This window comes from Phyllostomus discolor, chromosome 10, assembly GCF_004126475.2.
Source record: "Phyllostomus discolor isolate MPI-MPIP mPhyDis1 chromosome 10, mPhyDis1.pri.v3, whole genome shotgun sequence".
Classification (NCBI taxonomy): Eukaryota; Metazoa; Chordata; class Mammalia; order Chiroptera; family Phyllostomidae; genus Phyllostomus; species Phyllostomus discolor.
Window position 1 is genome coordinate 26,678,382 of NC_040912.2, and position 14,246 is coordinate 26,692,627.

Here is a 14,246-nt window from a genome sequence, read left to right on the forward strand (position 1 = left end):
CCTTCCAATCTAAATGATAGCTTTGCTGGATAGAGCAATCTAGGTTGTAGGTCCTTGCTTTTCATTACTTTGAATACTTCTTGCCTGTCCCTTCTTGCCTGCAGAGTTTCTTTTGAGAAATCAGCTGTCAGTCTTATGGTTATTCCTGTGTAGGTAGCTGTCTGCTTTTCTCTTGCTGCATTTAAATTTTCTCTTTGTCCTTAACCTTTGGCATTTTAATTATAATGTGTCTTGGTGTGGGCCTCTTTGAGTCCAACTTGTTTAGGATGCTCTGTGCTTCCTGGACTTGTATGTCTATTTCTTTCACCAAATTAGGAAAGTTTTCTTTCATTATTTTTTCAAATTCTTGTTTTCAATTTCTTGTTCTTCCTCTTCTTCTGGCATCCCTATGATTTGGATGTTGGTGCATCTGGAGATGTCCCAGAGGCTCCTTATACTGTCCTCTTTTGTTTTTTGAATTCTTTTTTCTTCTTGCTGTTCTGGTTGAATCCTTGTGTTCCAAATTGTTGATTTGAATCCTGGCTTCATTCCCTCTACTGTTGGTTCTTCTTTATTTCAAGTTTTTCTTCATTTCACTTAGTGTAACCTTTATTTCTTCCTGGACCTTTTTAAAATTTTTTTGCTGTACTTACTGAGTTCTTTGAGCACTCTGATGACCAGTGTTTTGAACTGCACATCTGATAGGTTAGTTATCTTTATTATGTTTAGTTCTTTTTCTGGGGTTTTGTTCTGTTCTTTCATTTGGGTAATTTTTCTTTGTCCCCTCAATTTGGCAGCCTCCCTGTGTTTGTTTCTGTGTATTAGGTAGAGCTGCTTTGACTTCCTGTCTTAGTAGTGTGGCCTCTTGTAGAAAAGGCACCCATCTCAATGATGTGGCTTCTTTAAATCCTTGGTTGTCAGACTTCCATACAGCTTGATTTCCTGATGGTTCTTAGTGTTATTTTTTTTGAGGTCGAGTTGTAGTTCTTTCTGTGTTGTGCGTGCAGGCGAAGCATGTTTACCTGTGCCTCCATCTTGACCAGAATCTATTTCTCTCTGTCTTTAGCTTTTAATTTCCTAAACTTTTTGCTCCAATAATTGTCTTCTTATTTTTTTTCTTTGTTACAAACCTGACTTATTTTGATATAAATTATTTTGGCTCATGAGCAGACTCGCTTAAAAAACTTCTACTATAAAGTATTTCATTTAACTCTTAACTTTGTAAATGTTTTACAATCTCATGGGTGTGAGATAAGGGGAGGAGATTTTATTTCAATTTTATGAGTTTGCCCAAGAATTTGGGGTCAGAGTCAGCCAATACTAGGAATCACATACACACAGTCACTTCACCCAGCCTTTCAAGAGGCAGGTTGATGGCTGCCAAAGGGGAGGAGTGGGAAGATGGGAATAAAAAAAAGAGAGAGTCAAGGCATCCAAGTTGCCATTCAAAAATGTAATTTGAGCACTTATTATTTACTAAAAAGAGAGTCCTAGAAAAAAAGAGGCAGGTTGTTTATTGTAAAGACAAGGCAAATATCAGTCAGTATCAGTCTGCTGTCTATTTGCAAGACTGATGTTTGCAAGACATTTGGAAGGAATGTTTCAGGTGATGGAGCTATGAGAGATTCTTGTCTCGTATGCAGTAACTTTTAAAAATTGTGTGTGTGTGTGTGTGTGTCAAATGATCAATAGAGTATACATACAAAGCAGTGTATAAGACATATACATATGGTTTGAAGAATGATTATTCTAAAAACTTCACTGTATCCCTGACTCATAATAAATAGAATATTCCCAGTACCTTAGAAATGCCCTGTGTAACTCTCTACTTCCTCCCCCAATAGAGGGAACCACTATCCTGCCTATGTGTTAATCATTTCCTTGTTTTTGTTGCAGTTTTGCTTCATACTTGTATATCTGTAAATACAGTATTTAGTTTTAGTCTTTTGTTTTGTTTTGTTTAGATCCATAGCAAGCACAGACCGAACTGTATAAGGGAAGGGAATATTGCTGTGATTAGATGAAGGCTCCGAAAGAAGGCAAGCTGAACAATTTCAGGGCCATGAGCTACCCTTTGAAGTTGACAGTTGCCATTTCTAGGAAGCCAGGAGGCAAAGTTGGAAATTAGTCCAGGAAACATAAAGAAATCTTGCAGAAAGATGGGATAGACCTGTAGTCACATACTAAGAAGAACTATAGTCAGAGATACAGGCTGATCTTTATTTTCTGCTTGGTAGCTCACTGAGGCCTGACTCCAGGTCTCAGGAGTATGTGGAAACTGAACCTTGCCCTCAGCTGATCTAAGCATCATGACTTTGAAGGGAAAACAGGAATCTCATCAGCAGATGGGCCAGTTCTCCTGAATGTTCTGTTCTTGGAATTAAAGCATGGTACAATGCTAGCTGTGTTTTAGAGATGTTAGCTTGGGTTACAGTCTTCCTGTTGACTAACACTTCTCTGACCTACACAAGAAACTCTCTCTCTTATGTGTAGCTGTGACCCTGAGTCTATGTTTATAATTCCCTGAGGAATTTCTTTCACTTGTTTCCTTACTGTATTCTAAGCTTGTTTCTGATATTTCTTAATCTTTTCCTTTGTGAACTCTCACTTTGATGAGCATAGCCAATCAAAAATATTTGAGAAATGGTCTGTGTAAGGCAATAAGGTTTTAAAAAAGATTTTATTTATTTATTTTTAGAGAGGGGAAGGGAGAGAGAAAAAGAGGGAGGGAAACATCAATGTGTGGTTACTCCTCACATGCCCCTACTGGGGAGCTGGCTTTCAACCCAGGCATGTGCCCTGGCTGGGAATCAAACTGGAGACCTTTTGGTTTGTAGGCCTACACTCAATCCACTGAACCACAGCAGCCATGGCATAACTTTTTTTTATTAACTTGAAATATTTGAAAATGTCTCTAATCTACCATTATACGTGAATGATGGTATGGCTAGTGTTTTCATCTGGATTCCATTGAAAAATGGAAGACATATTACCACCACACCTTTGTGGTGGGGCAAACATACCAAGATTTAGCAGAGGGTAGCTATTAGAACTGGCCACTCTTAGGTCCCAAAGCAGACGCCAAGTCCCTGTCTAGTCACAAAGTGGAAGACAAACCAACCCCTACTGAGAGGAGGAGTCTCCAGAGGACCTCTTCTTTACTGCTTTGTAGAAAATTCTTTCTTCCCCTCTTCATGGTTTACTCTTCTTCATTGCCCCAGAAAGCTTGCCAATGAAACACCCATTCTTTAGAGAGAAGTTTGGAAGAGGGAGAGCTTTCACCCCACTAGCAGGTTGCATGGCTCAGACAAAGCCATTTCACAGCAGTTCTCCCGAGCCTGGCTTGTTTGTAAATAATTCCGCATATGGCAGAAGAATCCAGTTTGCATTATGCCCTAAACAGGCCAGTTCCTCTTTACAGCCTTCACTGTCAAGGTGAAGGAACAAAAATCAGGAAACTTTCTGTGAGCAAGTATGTGAAGAAAAAGATGGAGACAGTTTTCAAGAACAAATGATGCTTTCCAGGCATAGGACAGACAAATTGTGGAGAAATTCTAGGGAAAAGAACTGTTTCTACAGAACTAGTTCTGCTGCAGATGTGTTTAATTTACATCATCAAAACAGAACTTCTTAGTCTGAAACAGCTGAATGCAAGTTAACAGAGACTTGATCGCAATGGTGTATAACCATAAACATATGCTTAATAAAAAAGAAAAGAGAGAAGAAGAAGGGAGAGAGGAAAGGAGGGAAAGCAAAGGAAATCAATTTCTTGTTAAAGAGTTGGTGGCTGTATTTATTTTTTTTATTTATTTTTTATTGTGTTAAATGTTTTCTTTCTTTTTTTTTTTATTTCAATCATTGTTCAAGTACAGTTTTCTCCCCCCTACTCCCGTTCCAGCCCCTCCACCCAACCCTCCCCCCTTCCCCCCATTACCCCCCACTCCTAGTTTTTGTCCATGTGTCCTCCAAATTTGTTCCTGTAATCCCTACCCATTCCCCCCTGAAATTCCCTCTTCTCTCCCCTCTGGCCACTGTCAGACTATCCCCTATTTCAGTGTCTTTGGTTATATTTTGCTAGTTTTTTGTTTTGTTTTGTTTTGTTGTTTAGATTCCTGTTAAAGGTGATATCATGTCTTTCATGTATTTGTCTTTCATGTATCATGTATTTGTCTTTCACTGCCTGGCTTGTTTCACTTAGCATAATGCTTTCCAGCTCCATCCATGCTGTTGCAAAGGGTATGAGCTCCTTCTTTCTTTCTGCTGCATAGAATTCCATTGTGTAAATGTACCATAGTTTTTTGATCCATTCATTTACTGATGGGCATCTAGGTTGCTTCCAGCACCTAGCTATTGTGAATTGTGCTGCTATGAACATCGGGGTGCAAAGGTTCTTTTGTATTGGTGTTTTAGTGTTCTTAGGATAGAGTCCCAGCAATGGAATTGCTGGGTCAAAAGGCAGATCCATTTTTAGTTTTCTGAGGAAGTTCCAAACTGCTTTCCAGTCTGCAGTCCCACCAACAGTGCACTAGGGACCCCCTTTCTCCACATCCTCTCCAACACTTGTTGTTTGTTGCTTTGTTTATGATGGCCATTCTGACTGGTGTGAAGTGGTATCTCATTGTGGTTTTAATCTGCATCTCTCTAATGGCTAGCGATATTGAGCATCGCTTCATGTGTCTTTGGATTTTCTGTATGTCCTCCTTGGAGAAGTGTCTGTTCAAGTCCTTTGCCCATTTTTTAATTGGGTTACTTGTCTTCTTAGAGTGGAGTCGTGTAAGTTCTTTATATATTTTGGAGATTAAACCCTTGTCTGAGGTATCATTAGCAAATATGTTTTCCCATACAGTTGGTTCTCTTTTTATTTTGATACTGTTTTCCTTAGCTGTGCAAAAGCTTTTAATTTTGATGAGGTCCCATTTGTTTATTCTTTCCTTTATGTCCCTTGCTCTAGGAGACAAGTCAGTAAAAAAGTTTCTGCGTGAAATATCTGAGATTTTCCTACCTACGTTCTCTTCTAGGACTTTAATGGTGTCACGCTTTATATTTAAGTCTTTTATCCACCTTGAATCTATTTTTGTATAAGGTGTAAGTTGGTGCTCGAGTTTCATGTTTTTGCACGTAGCTGTCCAGTTCTCCCAACACCATTTGTTGAAGAGGCTATTTTTATTCCATTTTATGTTGCTGCTTCCTTTGTCAAATATTAATTGACCGTAGAGGCTTGGGTTTATTTCTGGGCTCTCTGTTCTGTTCCATTGGTCCATGTGCCTGTTTTTATGCCAGTACCAGGCTGTTTTGATTACAGTGGCCTTGTAGTATAGTTTAGTGTCAGGTATTGTGATTCCTCCTACTTTACTCTTCTTTCTCAAAATTGCAGCAGCTATTCGGGGTCGTTTATGGTTCCATATAAATTGTTGAAGTGTTTGTTCTATGTCTGTGAAATATGCCATTGGTACTTTAATAGGTATTGCATTGAATGTGTAAATTGCTTTTGGTAGTATGGACATTTTAATAATATTAATTCTTCCAATCCATGAACACGGTATATGTTTCCATTTGTTTGTGTCTTCCTTGATTTCTCTCCTCAGTGTTATGTAGTTTTCTGAATACAGGTCTTTTACCTCTTTGGTTAGGTTTATTCCTAGGTATTTTATTTTCCTTTTTGCTATTTCAAATGGGATTTTTTTTCTTGATTTCTGCTTCTGCTGTTTCATTGTTGGTGTACAGAAATGCCTTTGATTTCTGGATATTGACTTTGTATCCCGCTGTTTTACCAAATTCATTTATTAGGTCAAGCAGTTTTTTGGTGGAGTCTGTAGGATTTTCTATGTACACTATCATGTCATCTGCAAACAGTGACAGTTTTGTTTCCTCCTTTCCGATTTGGATTCCTTTCATTTCTTTTTCTTGTCTGATTGCTGTGGCTAGAACTTCCAGTACTATATTGAATAGAAGTGGTGAAAGTGGACATCCTTGTCTTGTTCCTGTTCTTAGTGGAAAAGATTTTAATTTTTGCCCATTGAGTATAATGTTGGCTGTAGGTTTCTCATATATGGCCTTTATTATGTTGAGGAATGCTCCCTCTATTCCCACTTTACTGAGTGTTTTTATCATAAATGGGTGCTGTACCTTATCAAATGCTTTTTCTGCATCTATTGATATGATCATGTGGTTTTTGTCTTTGCTTTTGTTTATGTGATGTATTACATTTACTGATTTGCGTATATTGTACCATCCTTGCATACCTGGAATGAATCCAACTTGGTCATGGTGTATGATCTTCTTAATGTACTGTTGGATGCGGTTTGCCAGTATCTTGTTGAGGATTTTAGTGTCAATGTTCATCAACGATATTGGCCTGTAGTTTTCTTTCTTTGTTGTGTCTTTATCTGGTTTTGGGATTAAGATGATGTTGGCCTCATAAAAAGAGTTTGGTAGTCTTCCATCTTTTTGGATTTTTTGAAATAGTCTGTGAAGGATAGGTGTTAGTTCTTCCTTAAATGCTTTGTAGAATTCTCCTGTGAAACCATCTGGTCCAGGGCTTTTGTGTGTTGGGAGTTTTTGGATTACTGCTTCAATTTCTTTTGCTGTTATTGATTTGTTCAGGCTTTCTGCTTCCATTTTATTGAGTTTTGGAAGGTTATATTTTTCTAGAAATTTGTCCATTTCATCTAGGTTTTCAAATTTCTTGGCATACAGCTCTTTGTAGTAATTTGTTACAATCCTTTGTATTTCTGTGGTATCTGTTGTAATCTCTCCTCTTTCATTTTTTATTGTGTTTATTTGGGTTTTCTCTCTTTTTTTCTTGATGAGTCTGCTTAAAGGCTTGTCGATTTTGTTTATCTTTTCAAAGAACCAACTCTTGGATTCATTGATCTTTAGAATTGTGCTTTTAGTCTCTATGTCATTTAATTCTGCTCTGATCTTGGTTATTTCCTTCCTTCTGCTTACTCTGGGTTGTCTTTGTTGTTGTTCCTCGAGTTCTTGTAGACGTAGGGTTAGGTTGTTTGTTTGAAATGTTTCTAACTTTTTTAGGTGGGCCTGTATCGCTATGATTTTCCCTCTCAGGACTGCCTTGGCTGTGTCCCATAAGTTTTGGGTTGTTGTGAGTTCGTTTTCATTTATTTCCAAAAACCGTTTGATTTCTTCCCTAATATCATTCTTGACCCATTCATTGTTTAATAGCATGCTGTTTAATCTCCATGAGTTTGAGTGTTTTGGGTTTTTTTCCTTGTGGTTGGTTTCTAGTTTCAGTCCCTTGTGATCCGAGAAATTGCTTGGTATGATTTCAATTTTTTTGAAATTGTTGAGGCTTGTTTTGTGTCCTATCATGTGGTCAATCTTTGAAAATGTTCCATGTACATTTGAAAAAAATGTGTATTTAGCTTCTTTGGGATGGAGGGTTCTGTAAATATCAGTAAAGCCCAGTTCGTCTAGGGTATTGTTCAATGCCACAATATCTTTGTTGATGTTTTGTTTGGAAGATCTGTCCATTTTTGATAGAGGGGTGTTAAAATCCCCCACAATAATTGTGTTGCTGTCCATATCTTTCTTGAAGTCCTCTAAGATTTTCTTTATGTATTTAGGTGCTCCTATGTTAGGTGCATATATATTTACTATGTTTATGTCTTCTTGGTGAATTCTTCCCTTGAGTATTATGAAATGACCTTCTGGGTCTCTCTTTATGGATCTTCTTTGGAAGTCTATTTTGTCAGATATGAGTATTGCTACCCCGGCTTTTTTCTCCTGTCCATTTGCTTGGAAAATTTGTTTCCAGCCCTTCACTTTCAGCCTGTGCAGATATTTTATCCTGAGGTGGGTCTCTTGTAGACAGCATATGTGTGGGTCATGTTTTCTTATCCAATCAGCTATTCTATGTCTTTTGATTGGAGCGTTTAGTCCATTTACGTTTAAGGTTATTATTGATAGGTGCTTATTCATTGCCTTTTATGTACGTGTGATCCTCTCTCACTCTCTCTTTTCCTTTCTTTCCTTAAAGCAGTCCCTTCAGCATCTCTTGCAGAGCTGGTTTAGTGGAGGTGTATTCTTTTAGACTTCTTTTGTCTGAGAAGCTTCTTATTTGGCCTTCTATCTTAATTGAGAGCCTTGCTGGGTAAAGTAGTCGTGGTTGCAGGCCTCTGGTTCTCATTACTTGGATTATTTCTTGCCATTCTCTTCTGGCTTGGAGTGTTTCCATTGAGAAGTCAGCTGTTAGCCTTATTGGGGCCCCCTTGTATGTTACTTCCTTCTTCTCCCTTGCTGCCTTTAAGATTCTCTGTTTGTCTTGAAATTTTGCCATTTTAATTATGATGTGTCTTGAGGTGGGCCTCCTTGGGTTCTTCTTGATTGGGACTCTCTGTGTTTCCTGTATTTGTGTGACTTTTTGTCTCATCAAATTAGGGAAGTTTTCCATCATCACTTGTTCAACTAGGTTTTCTATCCCTTGTTCTTCTTCTTCTCCTTCTGGTATCCCTATTATACGGATATTATTACGTTTCATATTGTCTTGCATTTCTCTTAATCCCTCTTCATTCTTTCTGAGCCTCTTTTCCCTTTCTTGCTCTTTCTGGGTGTTTTCTTCTATTTTGTCCTCTAGCTCGCTGATCCGATCTTCTGCTTCATTGATCCTGCTTTTCATTCCTTCTACTGTGTTCTTCATTTCAGAGATTGTGTTCTTCATTTCCTCTTGGCCCTTGTTGAGAGTTTCTATTTCCTTTTTTTATGCTGATGTAGTTTTCATTGAGTTCATTGTAGCTTCCCTGTAGTTTCTCGTAGCTCATTGTGAGCTCATTGAGCTTCCTGACAATCACTGCTTTGAATTCAATATCTGATAGTTGAATTGCCTCTGTTTCATTTAGCATTCTTTTTGAGGCTCCCTCCTTTCCTTTCATTTGGGGAGTATTTCTTTGTCTTCCCATTGTTTGTGAGACTCTTCTTGTTCACCTCAGCTTCTTATATTGATCTGTTCTGGCTCCCTGGGTTTATGATGTGAACTTCTTTAGTAGAGTAGCAGTGAGTTTCAGTGGTGCTGTTTCCTTGACCCCCCACGCTCGCTGGTCTTGGGCTGTTGTTTAAGTTGGCTTTGTGTTTGCCTTTGGGTTCTGATTGTTGTTGAGTCTTTCTTTGGTGGTTCCTTCCCGCCAGCTGGTTAAATGTGGGTCACTCTGTCCACCCCCTTCTATATTTTGTTGTGCTGGTGAGGGCAGGTTGTATTGAGGCTGGTTCTTCTGTGTGTACAAGGTTTAAAGAAATCTTGTTCAGTTGTTTGTATTGGGTACTGTCTCTACTGTTTAGTTGTATTTCCAGATAAGCCCTGGATTGAGGTTTGTGTGGTTACTACTCCCTCCTTCACCTTCTTCTGCTGTTATCTGTTAGTGGTTCCTTAGTTGTTGGGTTTCCTCTTCCAGTGGGTATCCTGGTTTTCACCTCCTCCACCTATTCTTTTTTGTCTTGATGCAGCGATCCGTTCTTTGTTCTTTCGGTTCTGCCACAATCCTTGGTCCTCCGTTCTCAAAAATGCTGAAATATGTTGGTTGCTTGCCTTTCCACTCCAAAGATCGGTCAGGACTCTCTCCCCTAGGTTTTGGGTTCAGTCCCAAGGTGGGCACATGAGAGAGACAACAATTTGATGTTTCTCTCACATCGATGTCTCTCTCTCCCTTTCTCTCTCTCTGAGAAATAGGGCAGGAGCGCCTTCTTCAGTCCCCTGTTGCCAGCACACGGGCGGGTTACCTACTGCTTCCCTTCTACCCGCTGGCGGCGCGACTGGCGGTGGCTGTATTTAAAGGTAAGGAAAATGTCTAATTGTCTTTAGACTTTTTTTTTTAAGCCAAACTGACTACCAAGAAAAAGATAAAGCACAATCTTATTATACTATACCCCTGTAGTGACTTTATTATTTCATGTGTTTTGAAACATTGTGTGGATGGACTGTCTAAATTATCAAAACAATGATTATTGGGAAAATTTATAGTGGTTCCAATATTGCAACAGTAGATGTAAATGATTTGATGGTGTGGTGGGCTCATGAAGTTTTTTAAAAAACACTTTGTATCCACATTTTTTAAAAACCTCAATTTGTGTTGTCTGTCATGTTAAGAAAGCTAAACCTTTGCAATAGAGTTTTTCTTAACACAGCGATTCCTGACATTTCCCTTATAAAACTCAAACAATGTGAAGCAATGCTTTTATGTGTGACAGTCCTATTCTTTCTCATGGCTTTGCCCAAGTTCAGTGCTTTCTTAATATTTCTGTGATAAATGACTCATTTTGATTATATTTACAAAACAAAACAAATTTTCTTCCAAGGTACATTGATGGTATCTTTTATCTTTTTTACCTCTAGGAAGAGGAGCCTGTTGGTATCAATAACTCTTCAGTGACATTTCTCCATCTCAAAATAATGGAAAACCAACCACATATTCCATTAGTGTTAGCACAGAATCAAGAGAGATCCTGTCTCTCTGGCCTCATCTCTCGCCCCTTGTTTTGTGCTGTGATCACGCTGAAACACTGCACTCCTTGGCACTTGTCCTGTTCTCTCACACCTCCTTGTTTCTGTTGGTATTTTTTCTCATCATTCGGAGCACCCTTCTTTCTCCACTCCTCTGGCAAACTTCCCATCTTTCAAGACTCCTCTTTCTCACACAAAGAATCATTCCATCAGTCTCTCAGATGGTTCCCATTTTGCATTCCCACAACTTTTCACTTACTGCATTTTAATCATTTTTTTGCTTGTGTATCTTCCCCACTATGTATGAGCTTTTTGAGGTTGAAGACTATGATTCATATATTATTTAACCATAACTGAATACAATGATCACATCTAAATATTAACAATAATTCCTTATTGTCATCAAATAACCATTGTCCAAACTTCTTGAATTGTTTCATAATTATTTTTTGTTTATTTGCTTATCTAGAAGTCAAAGGATGTCCGTATATTGCAGTTAGTTGATGTGTCTTGAGTCCCTTTTCATCTATAAGTACCTCTCTCTCTTTTTTTTTAATCTTTAGATGTTTCTGTTGAGGTTAATCTTTTCTTTTTTTTTTAAAGATTTTATTTATTTTTATAGAGAGAGGAAGGGAGGGAGAAAGAGAATGGGAGAAACATCAATGTGTGGTTGCCTCTTGTGCACCCCCAACTGAGGACCTGGCCTGCAACGCAGGCATGTGCCCTGACTGGGAATCGAACTGACAACCTTTGCTTTGCAGTCTGGCACTCAATTTACTGAGCCATGCCAGGCCAGGGCTAGTATTTTTCTTTATTGACTCCCAACAGCCTGGATATTTGTGATTGCATACCCATTGGTTTTGTCTATTCAGACTGCTATAACAAAATACTGTAGACTGGGTGGTGTAAACAACAAAACTTATTACAGTTCTGGAGGCTGGGAAATCCAATGTTCTATGTGTATACAAATCACATCTTTATCTTTTCATCTGTAGACGAATGGTTAACTTGTTTCCATATCTTGACTATTGTGAAAATACTGCCATGAACATGGGTGTGCAAATATCTCTTCAAGGTTTGAATTTCATTTCCTTTGGATATATACCAGAAATGGGGTTGCTGGGTCATGTGGTAGTTCAATTTTTAATTTTTTGACAAATCTCTATACTGTTTTATGCACTGGCTGCACCAATTTGCATTCCCATCAACAGTGTACAAAAGTTCCCTTTTCTCTGCATCCCTGCCAACACATTATCTCTTGTCTTTTTGACGACAGCTATTCTTGCAGGTATGAGGTGATACCTCTTTGTGGTTTTGATTTGCATTTCCCTAATGATTATTGTTGAGTGCCTTTTCCTGTACTTGTTGGTCATTTGTATGTGTTGTCTGAAAAATCTATTGGAGGATTGAATGTGGGAGGTGGGGGTGGGTAGGGCAGAGGAGAGTAATGGGGGGCAAATGGGGACAACTGTAATTGAACAACAATAAAAAAAGTAAAAAGAAAAGAAAAAAGTCTATTCAGGACCTCTGCCCATTTTTAAAAACAGATTGTGTTTGTTTTTGCTGTTGAGTTGCATGAGTTTCTTACATATTTTTGGATATTAACACCTTACTTGATATATGATTTGCAAATATTTTTCTGCTTTGCTTTTTATTTTGTTGTTTTACTATTATTATTATTTTATCCTCACCTGAAGACATTTTAAAAATTTCTTTTGGAGAGAGAGGAAGGGAAAGAAAAGGGGAGAGAGAGAATCATCGATGCGAGATAGAAGCATTGCTTGGTTGCCTCCCGTATCTATCCAGACCGGGGAGTGCACTCTGCGTGACTGGGGACCAAACCCGCAAACCAGGCATGTGCCCTGACTGGGAATCAAACCTGCGGCCTTTCGATTACAGGACACTGCTCCAACCAGCTGAGCCACACCAACCAGGGCTTTTTGATTGTTTTGTTTGCTGTGCAAAGCTTTTTAGTTTGATGTAGTCTCACCTGCTGATTTTTGCTTTATTGCTTGAGCTTTTGGTGTTGTGTCCGAAAACATTGTTGCCAAGACCAATGTCAAGGGGATTTTCCACTTTGTTTTCTTCCAGGAGGTTTACAGTTTCAGGTCTTACATTTGTCTTTAATCTATTACAAGTTAATTTTTGTGAACTGTATGAGATAGGAATACAATTTCATTCTTGTGCATGTGAATACTTAATTATCCCAGCACCATTTATTGAAGAGACTATCTTTTTCCCGTTGAGTATTCTTGGATTCATTGTCAAATGATTAGTTGACTGTATATGTGTGAATTTATTTCTGGGCGCTCAGTTCTGTTCCATTGGTCCATGTGTCTGTTTTTGTGCCAGTACCGTATTGTTTTGATAGCTTTATAATATAGTTTGAAATCAGGAATTGTAATGCCTCCAGCTTTGTTCTTCTTTCTCAAGATTGCTTTTTGTTATTTGGATTTTTTTTTTGGTAGTTCCATACAAACGTTATGACTGTTTTTCTATTTCTGTGAAAAAGTGCCATTGGGATTTTGCTAGGGATTGCACTGACTCCATAGATCGCCTTGGATAGCGTGGACATTTTAACAACACTGATGCTTCTAATTCATGAGCACAGAGCAGAGTATCTGTCTCCCTATTGGTGTCTTCTTCGATTTCTTTCCTCACCCCCGTACAGTTTTCTGTGTATGGATTTTCCACCCACTTGGTTAAATTCCTGAATATTTTATTGTTTCTAAAGATGCTATTGTATATAGGATTGTTTTTCTTAATTTCTTTTTCAGATTGTTTGTTGTTAGTGTATAGAAACACAACTGGTTTTGTATGTTGACTTTGTATCTTGCAACTGCACTGAATTTATTTATTAGTTTTAACTGCTTTTCGGTGGAGTCTTTTGAGTTAGGTTGGATTTACAAATGAGCTGGGCAGTTTCTTTCAGTTAGAACAAACTCCTTCATTGTGGTAGGTAGTACCTGACTCCTTTTCTTCATTTTGTATCAGTTTGAGAGTGAAAACAAAATTCTTTCTTTATTCCTGGAGTATTAGTTGACATTCTCTATTAAATGGCCTGGGCTGTTACCTTTGCAGTGTCAGGGTGGGATAAGGGTGTAGTGAATGAGTACAGCTAAACATTCGTTCCTAGTTATTGAATTCTTTTAACTGATTTCACTATTTATAATTCCTAATATCTAAAATATATCCTTTGAGTAATATTTCAAATTCATTGATATAGCATTTTATATAATATTATCTTTAAAAATTTCAAACTCTTGTGTATTTTCAGCTATTTTCCTGTCAATATACAATTTTACCTTCTGTCCCTTTTTTCTTATTTATAAATTTCCAAAATTTTATTTTTTAAAAAATTATTTCTTTTGGAGAAGTAGGGTTTATGTTATTGATCAAGTCTACTTTTGTGTAATTCTTATAGTTTTTGTTTTATTAATATCTGACTTGTCGCTTAATTCCTTTTTTCTGTTTTCATTGGACTTTTTTTTTTTCAGTGTCTTTTGGTGAAATCTTGTTTATTAAATTTCAAGTCTTTTTATTTTGTGAGAAACTCATGTATGGTTGTAAATACCCCCTGTGCACAGCTCTGGCTCCATGCCTGGGGCAGGCCTCACTCTGCTCAGACACCAGTTCCCATTGCCCGCCTTGAGACCGCTGTCCTTAAAGACCTGCTGGCAAGCTTGGCCCTGGGCTGCTGTTAGGGAACGTCACTGGTATAAAACGTCCCCTGTGGGATAAGGGTAGCTCACTATACCTGAACTGTTTCCACAAACAAATTCCGTGTTTGAGAAACATCTGCTTTCCTTCCGGCAGT